Here is an 18280-nt window from a genome sequence, read left to right on the forward strand (position 1 = left end):
TGATGCCCCTAAAGGATACAAGAGCCCTGGGTATGACAAGGCAAGAACCGTTGGACTTGATCATGAAAAAGCAAAAACATCACGTTCTTTGAATAGAATGACAAGTTCTTGGACTGAGCATGGGGTGTCCATTGTATCTGATGGATGGACAAATGTAAAAGGCAAGCCATTGATAAGTGTTCTTGTTGTGTCCGTTAGTGGTGCCATCTTTCTAAATGCATATGATTACTCAGACAAGTTCAAGACCGCCATCAACATTGCAGAAGCATTACTTGAAACAATTGACTGTATTGGGCCATACAATGTCATCCAAGTCATCATTGATAATGCTCCTAATTGTAAGGCAGCGGAAGTAATTATTGAGGATAAATACCCCAACATTTTATGGTTTGGGTGTTTGGTTCACACATTGAACCTTCTGATGCATGATGTTGTCAAGAACAAAAATACACAATACAAATGGATTGGTGATTTGTACAAGAAGGGCAAACAAATGATAAAATTTATTACAGATCATAACAATACCCATGGCCTTTTCCGTAGTCACTCAAGATTGGAGTTGTTGAAGATTGCGAAGACCAGATTTGGTAGTTATTACCTCACCTTCAGGCGCCTTTTGAAGGTAAGAGAGTCATTGGCTAGCATGGTATCAAGTCCACATTGGCAGGTATTAAAGGAAAGGGCTACAAATGCAGCTGACAAGCGAGGTTTTGAACTGGTGGAGAAGGCCACTCTTGATGGTATGTTTTGGTCAAGTGTGAGGCAGGTATTGGATTTCACCAAGCCCATTTATCACATGATTCGGTTTGCAGATACAGATAAACCAGTGATTGGCGAGGTGTATGAGCAGATGGATACCATGTTAGGGAAAATAAAATATATTGTTCATAACAGAGATCCCGACTTGTACAAATTGATTCACAATTGTGTGTGTACGATGGAATAAATTTAATCTTCCACTACATTGCTTGGGGTATATCCTTACGCCAAAATACTACTCTACATCTTGGTTAGGCCAACCTGCACCAGGGGATGTGATTAAGACCAAACCCCATTTAGATGCAGAGGTAACTAGAGGATATTTGGAAGCATTAGAAAAGTTGATACCTGACAGGGAGGAATGTGCAGTTGTGCGCCTTGAAATTGGCAGATACTTCAGTGGCACTGGTTTGTTTGGTACCTTCCATGCAATGGAAGACATAGACAGATTTGATTCTCTCACATGGTAGGAAACATATGGCGGCCAGGGACTTTTGCCAAAATTAGCAAAAAAAGCTCTAGCACAGGTTGTAAATACTTCTTCCGCAGAGACATGTTGGATCACCTACAGCTTCATACATAATGTGAAAAGAAACAGACTCAATGAAAACCGGGCAAAAAGCTTGGTTTATGTGCACTACAACTTGAGGTTGTTGAGTCATTACAGTGATCGGGCTTATGAGGATCCCACATATAAAATTTGGGACAACCACCCAGAGGATGACAATTTAGAGGATGGCACTATACATCTTGAAGAACTGGAAGAGGAACTTATAAGGGATGAAGACAAAGTAGTTGTAGCAGCCATGCCACCTCCACCATCCAATAGAAGTGCTCGAGTTCCGAGTCTTGTTCCTTTGTTGTCGCCACCTCCATCTACACCCTCACGTCGAGGGCATGTGCCTTCTAGTTCTGGTCGTCGGTCTATGCGGGAAACTCCTAGAAGACCACCACGACCTACTTATATAGGAGACTCTCGTGGCAAGGGCCACATCTAGATTTACAGTTTACTTGTCTTTTCTAGTTTCTATTAGTCTTCATAACTGTTGAGTCTTGAGTCTTGACTCTTGACTCTTGACTCTTTCATATCATAATGATATTTTTTGTAAACCATATATGACTGTGACAATGAAAGTTTGAAGTTTGAAGTTGCCAAGTTGGCAATTATAACTCATTGGTAATGATTGTGAATTATGAATATGATGCTTCGTGAAAGACTAAAGTTGTTTCATTTCATTTCACTATTCATATTTCATTTTATAACATTTCATTTCATGTTAACAGTTAGAACTTAGAACTTAGAAATATGTAAGATATTATTTCTTGTAATGTTTAAACTTAGCTTACAAGTACAACTTTGGTGATCAATGATGATAAATGTTATATATTGAATTTTCAATTTTGAAAGCCAGAAGTTGAAACTTTAAGATTGAATTTGATGAATCATGATTCACGAGACTCAATATGTTGCAGTTGTAATATGTATGTTACTAACTTGTGGACATGGTTGATGAAGATTATAACTTCTAGATGATTGATGTGATATGGTTCAATGATCAATCTATGTTTTTTTATGTTTTTTATATCTAATTCATCATTCTACACGTTTTTGTTGACATATATGTATCAAAAATTAAAAAATATAAAATAAAAAAAATAAAAAATAAAAAATAAAAAAATAAAAATATATATATATATATATATTTTTAAAAAATCGCTCCAGGATTCGCTCCCAAACCGGGAGCTTCTGAAAATGTCGCTCCCGCTCCCGTTTTCTCTCCCGCTCCCCACTTTCGCTCCCGCTCCCAAGTAACATTGGTATTTCTGGAGTACGTAGTGAAGGGAGGCCGAGTTGTGATTGTGACATCTTCTAAGGGAGCTTTGGCCAGGAGAAATTCCGAAAAGGAGACGTAAGTGTTTGGCTACCATTTTGATGAGTTTTGGCGCTGGAGGAGAGAACTCCTATTCAGTGTGACTTTCACACTTCGTGGGCCAGTGTAGAGGCAGCATATTGTGCACACGTGGGAGGTGGAGTCTCAACTATTGAGGTTGATCTTTACCGAGAGAGTTAAGGGAAGCACTTGTGGAGGAGATTACTACTTTTCCGGGAGCCTTGGAGGAGGATTTTATTGGTACCTTTACAAGTTGTGTTCTTGAGTAGTCTTGGAGGGCGTAGGTTCTCTTGGAAGTCGATTTTGGTTGCATGGATTCAGATCAAACCCTTTCTGGGTTTTTGTGGGTTTTGGTCAAGGAGCTTGGGATTAATTTTGCACCGTTTTTAGAGCACCGGAGGTGGGGTTTCTAGTAGTTCCCTTCCAGCCAGTAGTGTAGTTTTTTGGGCAACGCAAAGCATTAGAGCAAACTTTATCAGCATTTGCTACCATTGTCTTATCACCTGGGTTCTATCATGCTTGCCATTGAGGCAAGCCCAGGCGCATTTATCCATACTATTGTGCTTGCTCCATTGGATTAATAAATAGCTCAGTTGGTTCTTACTTCTAGCGTTCTTATGAGTATTTGTTGAATGTTTAAAATTTATGTGTTGTAAATCGATTTTGCTTTATATATCATTGTTTATCCAAGTTTGGAACATTACAGTTTTTTATATGTATAATGAAGTAGATAGAATGCATATTTAAATGGCAGATTTTACCAAAGAAAATAGCTTAAAAACTTTTACCAACATGCATAAAATACCATTAAAAACATCAAACAAACCCACAAAATTGACTTGATCAATGTTAAATTTCCATGAAACTCTGCAACTACTTAGATGAATAATTGAAAACTGAAACTAGTTAACTTTCACCAAGATTCAAAGCCTCTTAACAACTTCTAAGCAGCGGAATAAAAACACATCACACAAATTTACACACTTATTTTTCCAAGGAAACCCAATAAGGAAAACTTGCTTGTTGATGTGGCTATTTTATTGATTGCTCTTGTTGCAATTGAATCTATTACAAAGCAATCTGCCTCTCTTGAAAAAGCATTATGCTTTGCACAAAAATCTCAATTAATACAATTAATCTTGGCCTTCCTTGATCACAACTTGATCTTGGTTCCAGAACACAATTGATCCTTGTTGATTCGTTGACTTGCTCTGCAAACTCACTGATCTCTTACTCGATCCTGCCCCTCCTTCCTTGTGCACTTGAGCCTCCTTAATCCTTGCACTTATCTCCTATTCTCTAGCGCACTTGGGCCTATCTCCTTGCGCACAAAATCTCCTATTTTGTAGAGCATTTGGCCCCTATTTCTATGCGCACTTCAACTCCTATTATTTAGGACCCCAACTTCACACACCTGTGCACTTCAACTCCTATTATTTAGGACCCCAACTTCACACACCTGCGCACAATCAATGCCACTAAATTCTAGCGCACTTGTGCTCCTATTTGTTAGGACGCAATTCTTGCGCTACACAATCAGGGCTTTCTCTCTTACACTCTCATGAGCTTGCTTTGTCTCACAACCTCGTGCACAAAACAATTGATTAAACTTGTGCCTTCTTCTTTTATCAATTCAATCCATGATATGTCAGGCAAGTACAAATTTAGAACACGAGTTGAGATTGACTTGTTAACTAGGTTGAATTGTTAGTTAAAATTGTTTTTGCTTCAATCAAGAATAAATCTCCCAATTCCGTTCTCTTCCAAACTCGGACTGCGACTTGGAGATCCACTTAACTAACCCTCCAACTCTACGCATGAATTTACTAACTCCACGAATTCATCCATGATAAAAGGAAGACTAATCGTGGGCTTTCTCTAGCTAAGACACAAGCACAAAGAATACCTTCGCTCGCTACTATTTTCAACACCCTCTCTTAGCGAGGAAGGTGCTTTTGGGAGAACATCGTCCACCGGGATATGTCTCCAACACTACCATGTTCTCCACTGCTGCAGCTGCTCCCTCTGAACTAGAATACTTCCCTACTTTCTTCTACAAAATTTGATCTGAAGACATGTTCTTTCCAACCATGCTCTGCAAGTCCATCACTTCAGTCATAAGTGCCATGTACCTTGTGTACCTTTGTGGTTTCTTCCTCTGGTTGAATGTTATACTAGAAGATCCAACTCTCTCCTAATCTCCCTTAAACAAATCTTCGACCCACTCGGCTCGAACTCTCCCTATACTAGGAGTCACTAACTGAGTGGCTTCCTCCACTCCTCCTGGGCTCTGCTCATCATCCTACTAGTCAACCCACCCGCCCACTAGTTAAGACTCAAACTGAGATACTGGCACAGACTCCATCTTGAGAGTTATATCCTGCTCTCACTCATCCATCACTTCTATACTTTGAGAGCTTCATGCCTTGCACCTAAAGGCTGCACCTATCTCAACCTGTAGTAAGCACAGATTCTTCTTCCTTAAACCTATTTGCTTCTTACATCCAAAAGCTAAGTGTTGGAGGTAACCCTTACCTCTGTTGAAGATGACATCATAGCCCTTGTCCTCAAGGATAGCTACCGAAACAAGATTTTGCTTTAGTCCTGGAACATAGAGGACATCTCTGAGATGAAGAGGATTACCTAACACCCTCTGAAAACTGACAGTACCAACTCCTATAGTTGCATACATATCATCATCTCCTAGCTCAAATTGAAACTGCATGTCCCTCTCTTTCAGGTCGCTAAAATACTTCTTGTTCTCAGTCATGTGGAAGGATGCTCCTGAATAAACATACCATACGTTGTTGTTTGCTAAGCTTACCATGCAAGCAATCAATGAGAAATATTTCTCGAACTAGGCAGAAATCGCATCTACCTTTGTTGATGCAGCTACATGATCCTTTCCGGATTCCTTCTTCCGAATAGTACACTTCGTGGAATAGTGCCCAAACTCATGGCAATGGAAGCACTTGATCTTGCTTAGATCCCTCTTCTTTTTCTCGCCCTTCTGACTGGACTCAGCCCCTCCTTGGCCCTTCTTGCCCTTGGATTTACTTTTGCTTACCAAGGAAAAGTTCTCCTCATCCTTTGTCTTCATCGATCTACCATCTCTCGTCCCTCTCCAGATTTCATCTTGAACACAATCACTCCATAACCTTTCCTAACTACGAAAATTTTCTCGACCATTTATTGCATCTTGGAAACCATACCAAGACTTATGGAGTCCCAGAAGCGCAAGACTCACAAGGCATTTTTCTGCTACTGCCTCACCCACACCACCTAGCTCATCTCGAACCTGAGTGAACTTTGAAAGATATGTGATGATGGGCTCATCTTTGCTCATCCAAATACTTCTTAGCTTCTCTTTGAGATCAAGCTTCTTGACATCACTAGTACCCTGAAAGAGATCCAAGATGGCTTTGAACATCTCATATGTTGTCTTATTCTCATAGAGATGAGGAATAATATGGTCTCTGACCCCTCTAGAATGATCCTCTTCGCCTTGGTGTCATTCTTAATATGTTGAGCTAGTTGTTGGGGACCTTGAGGTGGAACTATTTGATTCTTGATAAACTCTCCCACCCCATTATCTTCCAACACTATTGTGATTCGATCCTTCAATGCACAGAAATTTGAGGCTCCCACTAGACTGTGATCTGACCTTAGTCCTAGGAATGCCATATTGTTATCCAAGCAATTATTCTTCTCCACTCTTCAAACTCTGATGCACAGTGATAACCTTGCTTGATTCAAGCAACTCAGATTTGCTACAGACTTCCTCCTCTTTGCTTGAGACACCTTAGACTCCTCACACTGCTCCTTGCTCTCTGTCTTCTTGAGTAGAATTGCACTTGTGGATATCACAAATTGCTCCCCTAAAAACCCTTTAGGACAAACCTATTCCACCAGCAATCTTCTCCACAAAACATGAGCATCAAAATACCTTCTAGCCTCAGCCTGTTGTAGATACACTTCTCAAACTTTGTGACCAATCTTCAACCTAAAGCATATTGTGACAGCCCTTTAACTTCATCCTCACAAACCTGTATCCTCCTCGCTCTTGCCTGAGATAACTCGGGCCTTCAATCCGCACTTGAGAGAGGCTTCTCGGCCTCCTGTACCAATACTCCTATACCTTGGCCCTGCTCCACCAAACACAGAAATCTCGGCCCTATACTTGTCTTGAATCTGAGGTGTTACAGGCCTCTCTTAGGTCGTGTCCTTGACTATCATACCAGAGGTAATAAACATGCACAATAGTGGTATCTTCCTAGACCAAGACCTAACCAAATTGCTTGCTCCAAACTAATCTTTGTATGCTAGTCTTTATGCAGATCTCTACTTTGATACCATGTCGAATTTCCATGAAACTCTGCAACTACTTAGATGAATAACTAAAAATTGAAACTAGTGAACTTTCACCAAGATACAGAGCCTCTTAACAACTTATAAGCAGCGAAATAAAATCACAAAGATAAAAACACATCACACAAATTGACACTTATTTTTATCAAGAAACCCAACAGGGAAAACCTGTTTGCTTGATGTGGTTATTTTATTGATTGTTTTTGGAGCAATTGAATCTATTACAAAGCAACCCTCTCTCCTGAGAAAGCGTTCTACTTCTCACACAAATCTCAGCTAATACAATTGATCTTGGCCTTCCTTGATCACAACTTGATCTTGGTTCCAAAACACAAATGATCCTCTCGATTCCTTGACTTGCCCTGCAAACTTATTGATCTCTTGCTCAATCTTGCTCCTTCTCCCTTATGCACTTGAGCCTCCTTAATTGTTATGAATATAATTCATAACAATTAAATAAATAAAATAAAAATAAATATTAAATAATTAAATATTGGTTAGGTTAAATAAGTCATTAATTAAGTGAACATGCATGTCTAAAAGACATGCCCTTTCACGAAAGGTCACCTGCTGAGGTATAAAAGCAGGGCCTCATTGTAATCACTTATACATCTTATACATTTTATATGTATTAATAGATTATTATTACAAATACCTGTGTATATTTTTATATTAAAGCCTTCGAGCTACCAGTCTTCGTGTTTCAGCTCTACAAGCTATCAGTGTTTTGTGTTTCAGCATAGTTTTTATGCTACAGTGGTATCAGAACCATGGCACACGATATAATCATGCGGGCCTTTGAACGTAGTTGGCCGCACAATATATCATTACATTCACGTTTTGAATCCATGGAGAATTCTAATAAAATTCAATAAGTATTTTGGCATTTAGAAAAATCATGTGTTGAAGCTACAACATGTTTTAAGGAGACTTGTGCAGAAATCGATAATGCATATTCACCACTTGAACCAGATTGGCAAGAGCTGAAGCGAATGAAGGAAAAGAGAGGGGAGGATAAGGGTGAACCAGAGGCTAAAGCTGGAAAAAAATGGACCCTTGAAGGTGAAGAATCTGATGATGATGATGTATTGGTTGTTATGAAAGCACATGGAGATGTTCCTGGGTTTGAAAATGGAAATGTTGTAATGGTTGATTCGGAGGATGAAAATATGCCGAATGGAGAGGCCATGAAGATTGATAAATCCGATGCCAATGTTGAAGATGAAATTGATCCTCTGGATGCATTCATGAATACTTTGGTTACATCTGACATGGAAAATTTGAATAGCACAGCAGAAAATTCCATGCCTAGTAATGAAATTGAGAATGAAGCCAAAGGTGTAGGCTCCAAAGGAAAGAGGACTATCAAAAACACTCTCGGGAGAATTATACCAGGTGAGGAGTCTGATACGGATAACGAAGAAGATGAAGACTTCAATGAAGATCAAGTGGATGATGAAAATGGTGACGAGTTCATGAAGAGAGTGAAGAAAACTAAAGTTGAGAAACTATCTATTGTGGACCACTCCAAGGTGTAGTATGCTCCCTTCAGGAAATACTTTTACCGGGAAGTAAGAGAAATATCTCTGATGACATCAGAGGAAGTTGCACTTTACAGAAAGCAGCTTGAGTTGAAGATTCGTGGAAAAGACACACCGAAGCCTGTCAAGACATGGAACCAGACTGGATTGACTCGTAATGTCCTCGAAGTCATCAAAAAATTAGGCTTCGAGAAGCCTATGTCTATTCAAGCTCAGGCCCTTCCTGTGATCATGAGTGGAAGAGACTGTATCGGTGTAGCAAAAACAGGTTCAGGTAAGACTCTTGCATTTGTTTTGCCTATGCTAAGGCATATTAAAGATCAGCCTCCTCTTGCTACAGGTGATGGACCAATTGGTTTGATTATGGCTCCCACGAGAGAGCTTGTTCAACAGATTCACTCTGATATCAAGAAATTTGCTAAGGTTTTAGGATTGAATTGCGTACCTGTCTATGGAGGTTCAGGAGTAGCACAACAAATTAGTGATTTGAAGAAAGGTACTGAAATCGTGGTATGCACACCTGGTAGAATGATTGATATCTTATGTACAAGTGGTGGTAAGATATCAAATCTTCGCAGAGTCACCTACCTTGTTATGGATGAAGCTGATAGGATGTTTGATATGGTTTTTGAGCCTCAAATAACTAGAATTGTTCAAAATACCAGACTAGACAGACAAACTGTGCTCTTCTCTGCCACATTTCCTAGGCAGGTAGAGGTTCTTGCTTGCAAAGTATTGAATAAGCCAGTGGAAATTCAAGTTGGTGGACGTAGTGTTGTTAATAAGGATATAACGCAATCTATAGAGGTTCGCCCCGAAGGTGAAAGATTCTTGAGACTTTTGGAGCTTCTTGGTGAGTGGTATGAAAAGGGAAAAATTTTAGTCTTTGTACATTCACAGGAAAAATGTGACATTCTGTTCAAGGAATTGCTTAAACATGGCTATCCATGTCTTTCTCTTCATGGGGCCAAGGACCAGACAGATCGGGAGTCTACAATTTCTGACTTTAAAAGCAATGTCTGTAATTTGTTAATTGCCACTAGTGTTGCAACAACGGAGTCCCTTAGTCATGCATTGGACATTAAGGATACCGACCCTACAGAGTCGATTTCTACCCTTCGTCAGATAATTGGAAACCCTTCTTCATCCTCTAAAGCTATCCAACGTTCAGACTTGCCGGCAATGGGAGCATATTTACTGGATGCAGAGCTGCAAAATGAACAATATCATAACAATGAAGAAAATGTTGTCAATCAGAAATTATCATCCATGACCCCAGAACAAGCGCAGGTTGTTTTAGATATTGGCAATGAAAAGATATTAGATTTATCCTGGTTGGAAGAAGATGTTAATAAAAATCTTCCATTGGTGGCTTTTGGGGAAAAACAAGTTTTTATGTTACAGTTTGTATCCGACAATATCTACAAGGTGGCGTTTGGTGTCGATCCCGATTGCCTCCACCCTTCTCTGCCCAGGTCCCAATTTGCAGAGGCTTTTAACAATGCTCTTGATATTAGCGTTGGCAGGTTTTTTTCCATTTTCCCCTTTCTGTCGAGAATCAAGCGAAAGCTTGACATCGGTTCTAAGAGGCGGTTAAGAGAAGCGATAAATATAGTGAACATATTTGCCATGGACATTATTCGTTGTAGAAGTGAGATCTCTGAAGGGCATGTGAGGGAAGACCTGCTTTCAAGATTCATGGCGGCAGCTCTGTATGATTGGGAGCAATTTGAGACATAATGCGATCTGAAAGGTTCGCAAAAGATGGCAATGGTGAGCAAAAAATCGGAATTATTCATCAAAGATATGATGGTTAGTTTTATGATGGCAGGGAGGGATACCACTTCGATTGCCTTAACTTGGTTTTTCTGGTTGATTTCATCTCATCCCCATGTCCAGGAAGCCATTCGCAGAGGAATTTTGCTCGCTACAGGCAGCAGAAATTCCATACAGCTCGAAGATGAATGGGTTGCCTTGACCTTGATGAACTGAAGGGCATGTGGTATCTCCATGCTGCACTCTGTGAGTCCATGAGGTTGTGGCCTCCCGTGCCTGTCGATTCAAAGGTTGTTGTGGCGATACAATTCAAATCTTTACTTGTTTTTATAAAGAATGGAGGTGGCATGTGGTGCGTGGCCACGCTCTTGTCATCCGAGAATCCCTCTACCAACTGGGTGTACATGGCGCTCTGTATTCCCACAATCTTTACCACAGATCTGATTTTGCTAGAAGTTTCCTCATTTTTTGTGACTACAGACAAGACCCCAAACATGTCTCCCATACCATTCTTCTTCCTGAAACTCCACACGATCCGTCACAAGAAGCATTACACGCGTAGATCGTATAGATTTTTGCTTTCGTAATAAGCGCTCCTATTCTCTGATTCTCCACGGTTTTTGGAAATAGTTACCGTCAAATGTTGTGACCTTCAGGGGTTGACGTTTCCAATATATATATAATAACTATATATCATGTATAATAATATTTCAAAAAAAAAAAATCATTCATATGATTAAATTAAAATATATATATATATATATATATATATATATATTATATATATATATATATATATATTGTTATCAAATATATAAACAAAAAAAAATTTGAAGTTATAAAGAACAAACAAAAAAAGAGTTAGAAAACAAACAAACAAACAACAAAAAATTATTATAAAAAAAATAAAAATAAATATATATATATATATATATAATTGCTAAAAAATCAATTAAAAAAACAAAAACAAAACAGAACAGTATTATTAAAAAAATATATATATATATATATAGAGATATATATATATATATACACAAGGAAATAATATTGATAAGCTATAGTCGAATCGATGACGAGATGACAAACACTAAGTGAAGAAAATCCCCAGCATTATAGCTTTGAGGGCAAAGCTTCCGAAGGAAGAGGCTATGTTATGAATATAAATCATAACAATTAAATAAATAAAATAAAAATAAATATTAAATAATTAAATATTGTTTAGGTTAAATAAGTCATTAATTAAGTGAACAGGCATGTCTAAAAGACATGCCCTTTCACGAAAGGTCACTTGCTGAGGTATAAAAGCAGGGCCTCATTGTAATCACTTATACATCTTATACATTTTATATATATTAATAAATTATTATTACAAATACCTGTGTATTTTTATATTAAAGCCTTCGAGCTACCAATCTTCGTGTTTCAGCACTACAAGCTATCAGTGTTTTGTGTTTCAGCATAGTTTTTATGCTACATTAATCCTTGCACTAATATCCTATTAGCTAGCACACTTCTGACCCTATTTATTAGCGTGCTTGGGCCTATCTCCTAGCACACAAAATCTCCTATTTTGTAGTGCACTTGGCCCCTATTTCTATGCTCACATCAACTCCTATTATTTAGGACCCCAACTCCACACACCTGCGCACAATCTATGCCCCTAAATTCTAGCGCATTTGTGCTCCTATTCTTTAGGACACAATCCTCCGCTTCGCAATCAAGACTTTCTTTCTCACAATCTCGTGAGCTTGCTTTGTCTCACAACCTCGTACACAAAACAATTGATTAAACTTGTGCCTTCGCCTTCCTTTTATCAATTTGAACCATGCTAATCTGGCAAGTACGAATTTAGAACACGAGTTGTGATTGACTCATTAATTAAGTCAAACTGCTAGTTAAACTTGCCCCTGCTTCAATTAAGACTGAAGCTCCCAATTTCATTCTCTTCCAAACTCGAACTAGCACTTGGAGATCCACTTAACTGATTTTCCAACTCTGCGCATGAATTTACTAACTCCACGAACTCGTCCATGGTAAAAGGAAGATTGGTCTTGGTCTCTCTAGCTAAGGCACAAGCACAAAAGAGAGACCTTCTCTCGCTACTATTTTCAACAATCAAAATTAAGCTTTATCCTGAAAATTCCAAGAGCCTTCCCAAACCAAGCTGGCTATTACAAAATTAAAGATGATGATATTTTGACACAAGAAAGCAAAAGCTAGAAAAGAGAAGAGAGAATAACGATGAAGACAAGAGAGTACTAATGCTTCCTTGCTCAATATAATTTGATTTTTAAGCTTGATCTTCCCCTTATAATTATAATGTTTTCCCCATTCAATTTGTACAAGTGAGAAAAGGAGGTAAAATTCTCCATAATTGGTCATCAATACACATGGTTGAGTCAACTAAGCTCGAACTTGAGAAGAAAATCTAGCTAAGTGGCCCTTGCTTGAATTTAACTAAAGTGACTCTAATTTGTCGTGAGATAAAAATATCGTTCAGGCTCTTTTAGCATAGGTCGAGTTGTCCAATATTATTTCAAACAATTCAAGCTAGCTTATTTTCCTCAATCAAATTTTAGTAAATTCGAATTGATATAATTTTGGGAATTCGATTTGTCGAGGGAAAAAACATGTTTTATGTCGAGGAAAGGGTGCGGTGAAACTTGGAGTTAATGTAGGATTCTAGGAAGAAAAAGAGTGAAAGATGGAAGGAAAATAGGAGATAAAAAAGGGGTGGGAATAAGGGAGAAAGAAGGAGACCAAAACTCGCTAGGAGAGAGAAAAATATAGTGGAGGAAAATGAATTGTCTTTATTGCCATGTCACACCCATGTGCTTTGCCACCTCACCGAAGACTCGTCTAAAATATTACCACTTGTCCTTTCCATTTTCTACCATGTGTTAACCTCTCATACTACCACATCACCCTGATATAAATAGAGATGCCAAAAATAGCAATGCCCCTTAAAATGGAAAAAATAGAAACTATTTGAAATAGATATGGGGAACCCTAACCACGTCCACAATATTATACTCATTAGACTTAGAATCTATTGGGGAAACCAAATATATTGTCAATACTACCCAATGTTTTACGACTCCGACTCGGCCGAGGATCGACTCCGACTCCGACTCGGTAATGACTCGGCCGGCTCGATTTCAATGACTCGGTCGTTGTAAAAAATACATTAAATATTTATTTTTTTATTAAAAAACATAATTTTAAATATTTTAAACATAATTTTAAAGATTTTCATTCATGTTTCCAAACACACAGTGGGTGAAGACAGTTTTGGAATTTATTGAAGGTGCTTGGCCCTTTCTTCTAGACCACATATGTATTATGAAGTATCTGTGGCTCCATTGAAGCTACCTGGAACTATAATCTTGAGCAGTCACATAAAATGCTTGAATCTCCATGTTCATTGCACATGCTAAGTATGAGTTCTATTGAGGTTATGACAATGTTTGCATTAACAGTTTTGTTGGTGACTCTTCATCCTACAGCAGCATGTAAAAGTTACACAATTAACCAGTCCTATTGTTTGCAGCATTAAGGTGATTGAAGAAGTCTTGGTAACAGTATGGTGGTGGAGCACATAAATGTGCATTGATCTTTGGATCCTTGATCAGAATTTCTGAAAGGGTTTGTATTGTTGATATGAGTATTTTCATAAACATTATTGTCCATACTGTGATAGACAGAAGATGCAGCCTTCTCTTCTGTAACTTTTGATCCATCACATGTGAAGGTTTAGGTCTAAATATTGACTCTACCGTAGTCACTATCAATACCCTGGTTTCACAGTCACTACAACTCTACAGGAGTAAGTTCTGAGTACAGTGACAATGACACTATCAATAGTATGGTAGTATATAATAAAGTTGACATGATATAGATGCATTGCATGGATGTATGACTGGATGTTCATGTTGACATTACCTTTAGACAATACCATTGATCTACATGACATCACAATGCCCTTGGTATGTGACAGCATTAGCACTAGCAGTCACCCTATTGAAATTTGACACCAGTGACTTCTATATTGTGAGACAGTGACCTATTAGTATTGACAACGAGACAACCTTTACTTTGATATGTGACTATGACCGTGAAACTTTGGCAACAGTAATAACACTATACACCTTCAGCAAATCTTCACCTTCAGTAATAACACTTATATTGTGATTTGGGGAGTGACTCGGCCAGCTACCCGGCCGGGTTGACCGAGTCACATATGACTCGGCCGAGTCATTGGATGACTCGGCCGAGTCATATGTGACTCGGTCAACCGAACCGGGTAGCTGGCCGAGTCACTCCCCAGGCCTTTGACTCGGTTCGACTCGGCCGAGTCGGAGTCGATTCGGCCGTTTTGTAAAACAATTACTACCATGCAAAGACAGCTCAAAATAGAAATATATCGAATTCTAACAAAACCACCCTCATCAGACTCCGAACTTGATGGGGAGTCCAAAGTAATTAGACTTAACATGCGATTACTATTCAAAATAGAAAGTACTCGAAATCTCATGAAACCATATCATTGGATTCATCTTTCAATAAGGAATCCAAATCCATGATCAAAATCGACATGCAAGTATTGTTAAAAATAGAAAGTGCCACATGTCACCTGTAAGTAGAGCTCATCATACTCAATTTTATCTCTGACATGCAAGTCTCTGAACAAAACCTACTAAAAGTTAGGAAGATCCATGCATGTCACCCAGAGAAGCCTCACTGAAATCCCAAGCACATAAGGATTCTAAGTATGTGATCAATATTGTTGTACAATCCCTAGAACTTTGCCTCCTACAAAGTAGGGAACCTGCTAAAAATAGTAACTCTTTCCACTATGTGTAAAAACGTTCTTGAGTCGTCATTGTATTCATCCTACAACCAATCTCCCTAGGAGCTATACCCCCAACAGGTATGTGCGTCTGTCTCTAAAACTCCAGTCTAATGCATTATGCTACTCTTTAACCCTCCAAATTTGTAAGGGGCAAATTTATGGGTTTACGGCTCCTAATTGTATGCCTAGCATTTTTGCCCATGTTTTGGAAAAGTTTTGATTTGCTCCTTAAACATTGTCTCAATTTTTTTAACCCCATTCATGATCAATTTTGTCTTTTCAAGGAATTTGAAGTCCTCCATAATCTCCCCATCTGATAAATCCTTTTTTTATATTAGACGGTCTCCTAGTTACTTTATGAATATACAATGTTTCAATTGTTGGTTATCTAGCTCAACTTCCTCAATCTTGTCTTCCATACATTAAATGATGTTCTATTTGCTTCAATCAGTTCTTATGAGATCCTCTAATGTTATTATCAAGGTTTTGATATGTTACAACCACAAGTATTCCTCCTTCAGCAAGTTTGTTATCAAAGAGGTGGTGGTTCGATTGGAGGAGGAAACCAATATAGGTTTTGGGGTTTAATCTCCATATCACCCAACATTGTAGTCTGCATCCCAACTTGTGTTCCTACTTCATCAATCGTGCTTGTATGCTTTTCAAAACAATTATGTCAATCAAGGTCTATGTGGATCACAAATGCCTAGTTTTAATTGCAAATCATTGAGGGAGATTTGCAAATGTTCTACTGTGTGATGGAGTTGGGCCTGACCTCTATTGCAAGTAGTAATCAACCAACTCAAGGCCAACTTGTGAGGCTAGGGGCAATACATGCCCAACAAATTCGATGTTGTTGCAAAGATGTGCTAAGATGCACAAGTTGAAGGAGGCAAGTAGGTCAAGAGGAAAGCAAAAGAAGGGAGTTTTAGGAGTTCTGTGGCCTTGGGTGGGGGCAAGGAGGGAGAGTGTGGAACTACAAGAATCGTTATAGTTACAAAGGGTGAATCTCTCTATCATAAATGCCTATTTAGAATTGCTAGTTTTCTGGGAAAAGAAAAAGAAAAAGGAACATCTCGCCTCAGAGGATTTGCTGAAGCAATACTCACATATTGGAGCTCCTTGGTTGAGCTACAGTTTTCATGTTCTCCATGCCGAGGGTTTTGGAGAGCTAGTGTACTTGTACTGACCTTGAGAGAAGGCGATGGCATGTACACATACTGTCTCTTGAGCATATAAATGACGTTTTCAGCAGTCCAAGACTTGGGCATTTTCCAGATTTGAATTTCAGCAACATATGTTCTTCCTTCATGTATTGTTAATTACAGTTATATAAGTTTTGATGATTTGAAAAAGTAAAAGGGCAATTATTAAGTAATTTGACATCACCATTAAAGAGTCTATGGGCTGTTTTGCTACTGCTATAAACGTTGTTTTACTGCTGTTATACGTACGATAAAAGTGAATTATCAGATCTGATTTATGTGGGACAAGTTGCACTAGAGGGTTGAAACTTATCCAGGTTGTTTAGTATCTCTTCACCTTGAATTGCATAGAAGTTCGGGCTGTTAGAAAGCAAAATATTGTTCTCTTTCCGCTGCTATTTATACTCTACTTCATAACAGACCTAAGGTTGAAAGTTCACAGGGGCTAAAATCCGGGGAACCTCTAGTTAAAGAGGTGAAATTTCTGTTTTTGTCAAAGAGTGTAGGAATTTCTACAAGAATTGCATATCACTGGTTGAGATCCATGGCCATTTTAGGTGTAGATTGATGCCGGGGCTAACCTTTAGCACATTTGGTAATCAATCAACTCAAGGTCAACTCGAGAGGCTAGGGTTGATTTGTGACCCTCCAAAGCCAACATTGTTGTAGAGTTATACAAACACGAGCAAGCCGACAAGGGTAGACAAGCTGATGCGAAAGCAACAGATGGGAAAGCAAGGGAAAAGGGACTTGTGCGAGTTGTGAGGGCTCAAGTGGGTGTCAAGAGGGAAAGTAAGAAGTCGTACAAGCCATTAGCGATAAAATAGGGTTTCAGAAGCACAGACTGAGGTAGGTAAGCTTGTAGGCCGAGATAGAGAATGTTGCAGATGTGGAGATTTCTGAAGAGAAAAGGCTTGGCAAGGAAGAGTTTACAAATGCCTAAATCAACAAGATACTCTCTCGGAATTTTGGTATTTTCAACATCGACAAGACTCTAAAATAGCACATATCCTTTTATTCTTCTTCAATCAAAAAGAGATTATTGTGATAGGCTTGCCAAAAGAAAACAAGAAGAGTTCCATAGATAAATGTCTTGTCTTTACTGCAATAAGTTGTGAAGTCCATAAAAATAGAACATGTGCCCCAAGAAGCATAGCTAACAATTTGTATAGTTAAACCATGTTCACCTCCAGCCATCGTTCTTATTTATACCCTTCCATACAATTTTCCATACTCTTAGTTAGTGGTAACTATGTAACCATTTGTGCACCACAATAAGGGTACTCCTTTGTCACTAGGTTAGAAATATTGTATTAACATCCCACAAGGCTCACCTAGTCCTAAAGAGGTGATTATAGTTTACTTAACTTTCTTAGTTATAACTATTGATGGTGATACCATCCAGCATTTTCTTTGAATGATTTGTTGGGGAGAACTTCGGCATGTGTACAGGGCTACGTGGTATCGATGAACCATAACGAAGAGCTTAAATGTGAATCGTGTAGATAAGCTTGTGGTGATTTTTCATGGACTTCAAATGGAATGTTTAATAAGTGTTTTGGCTTATTACATTTGCAAATCTCAACCTTGATTTGACTCTAACCTCAAAATGTAAGCCTCTGTGACTTGTCACCAGTGAATCTGTAAGTGCAGGTCACAGTTTCTTTCAGTGCAGTTGTTTTGGTCCATATGTATACAGTTTCTTTCAGTGCAGTTTTCTAGGTCCATCTCTCTCTCTCTCTCTCTCTCTCTCTCTCTCTCTAGATATATATATATATATATATATGATTATCATCCCCAACCCGTCATCCCCTAAAACAATTGGGGGTGAGTTCTCCATTCCCTGTTCTGAAAACTCATGCAACATATTAGATACAAGCACTTAAC

The 18280-nt window shown here is 38.6% G+C and overlaps 1 protein-coding gene and 1 pseudogene across 3 annotated transcripts in view; one reads left to right on the forward strand and one right to left on the reverse strand.

Annotated features, from left to right (window-relative positions):
- Positions 1-10300, forward strand: part of LOC149262790 (DEAD-box ATP-dependent RNA helicase 42-like) — a 48198-nt pseudogene extending 37898 nt beyond the window's left edge.
- The window catches only part of BS14A (BET1P/SFT1P-like protein 14A), a 166736-nt gene that overhangs the window by 86852 nt on the left and 61604 nt on the right, over positions 1-18280 (reverse strand). The window lies entirely within an intron of this gene.

This window comes from Pinus tabuliformis, chromosome 6 (genome assembly GCF_031772625.1).
Source record: "Pinus tabuliformis cultivar Carrire ecotype Pingquan chromosome 6, CPIR1, whole genome shotgun sequence".
In the NCBI taxonomy this organism is placed as follows: domain Eukaryota; kingdom Viridiplantae; phylum Streptophyta; class Pinopsida; order Pinales; family Pinaceae; genus Pinus; species Pinus tabuliformis.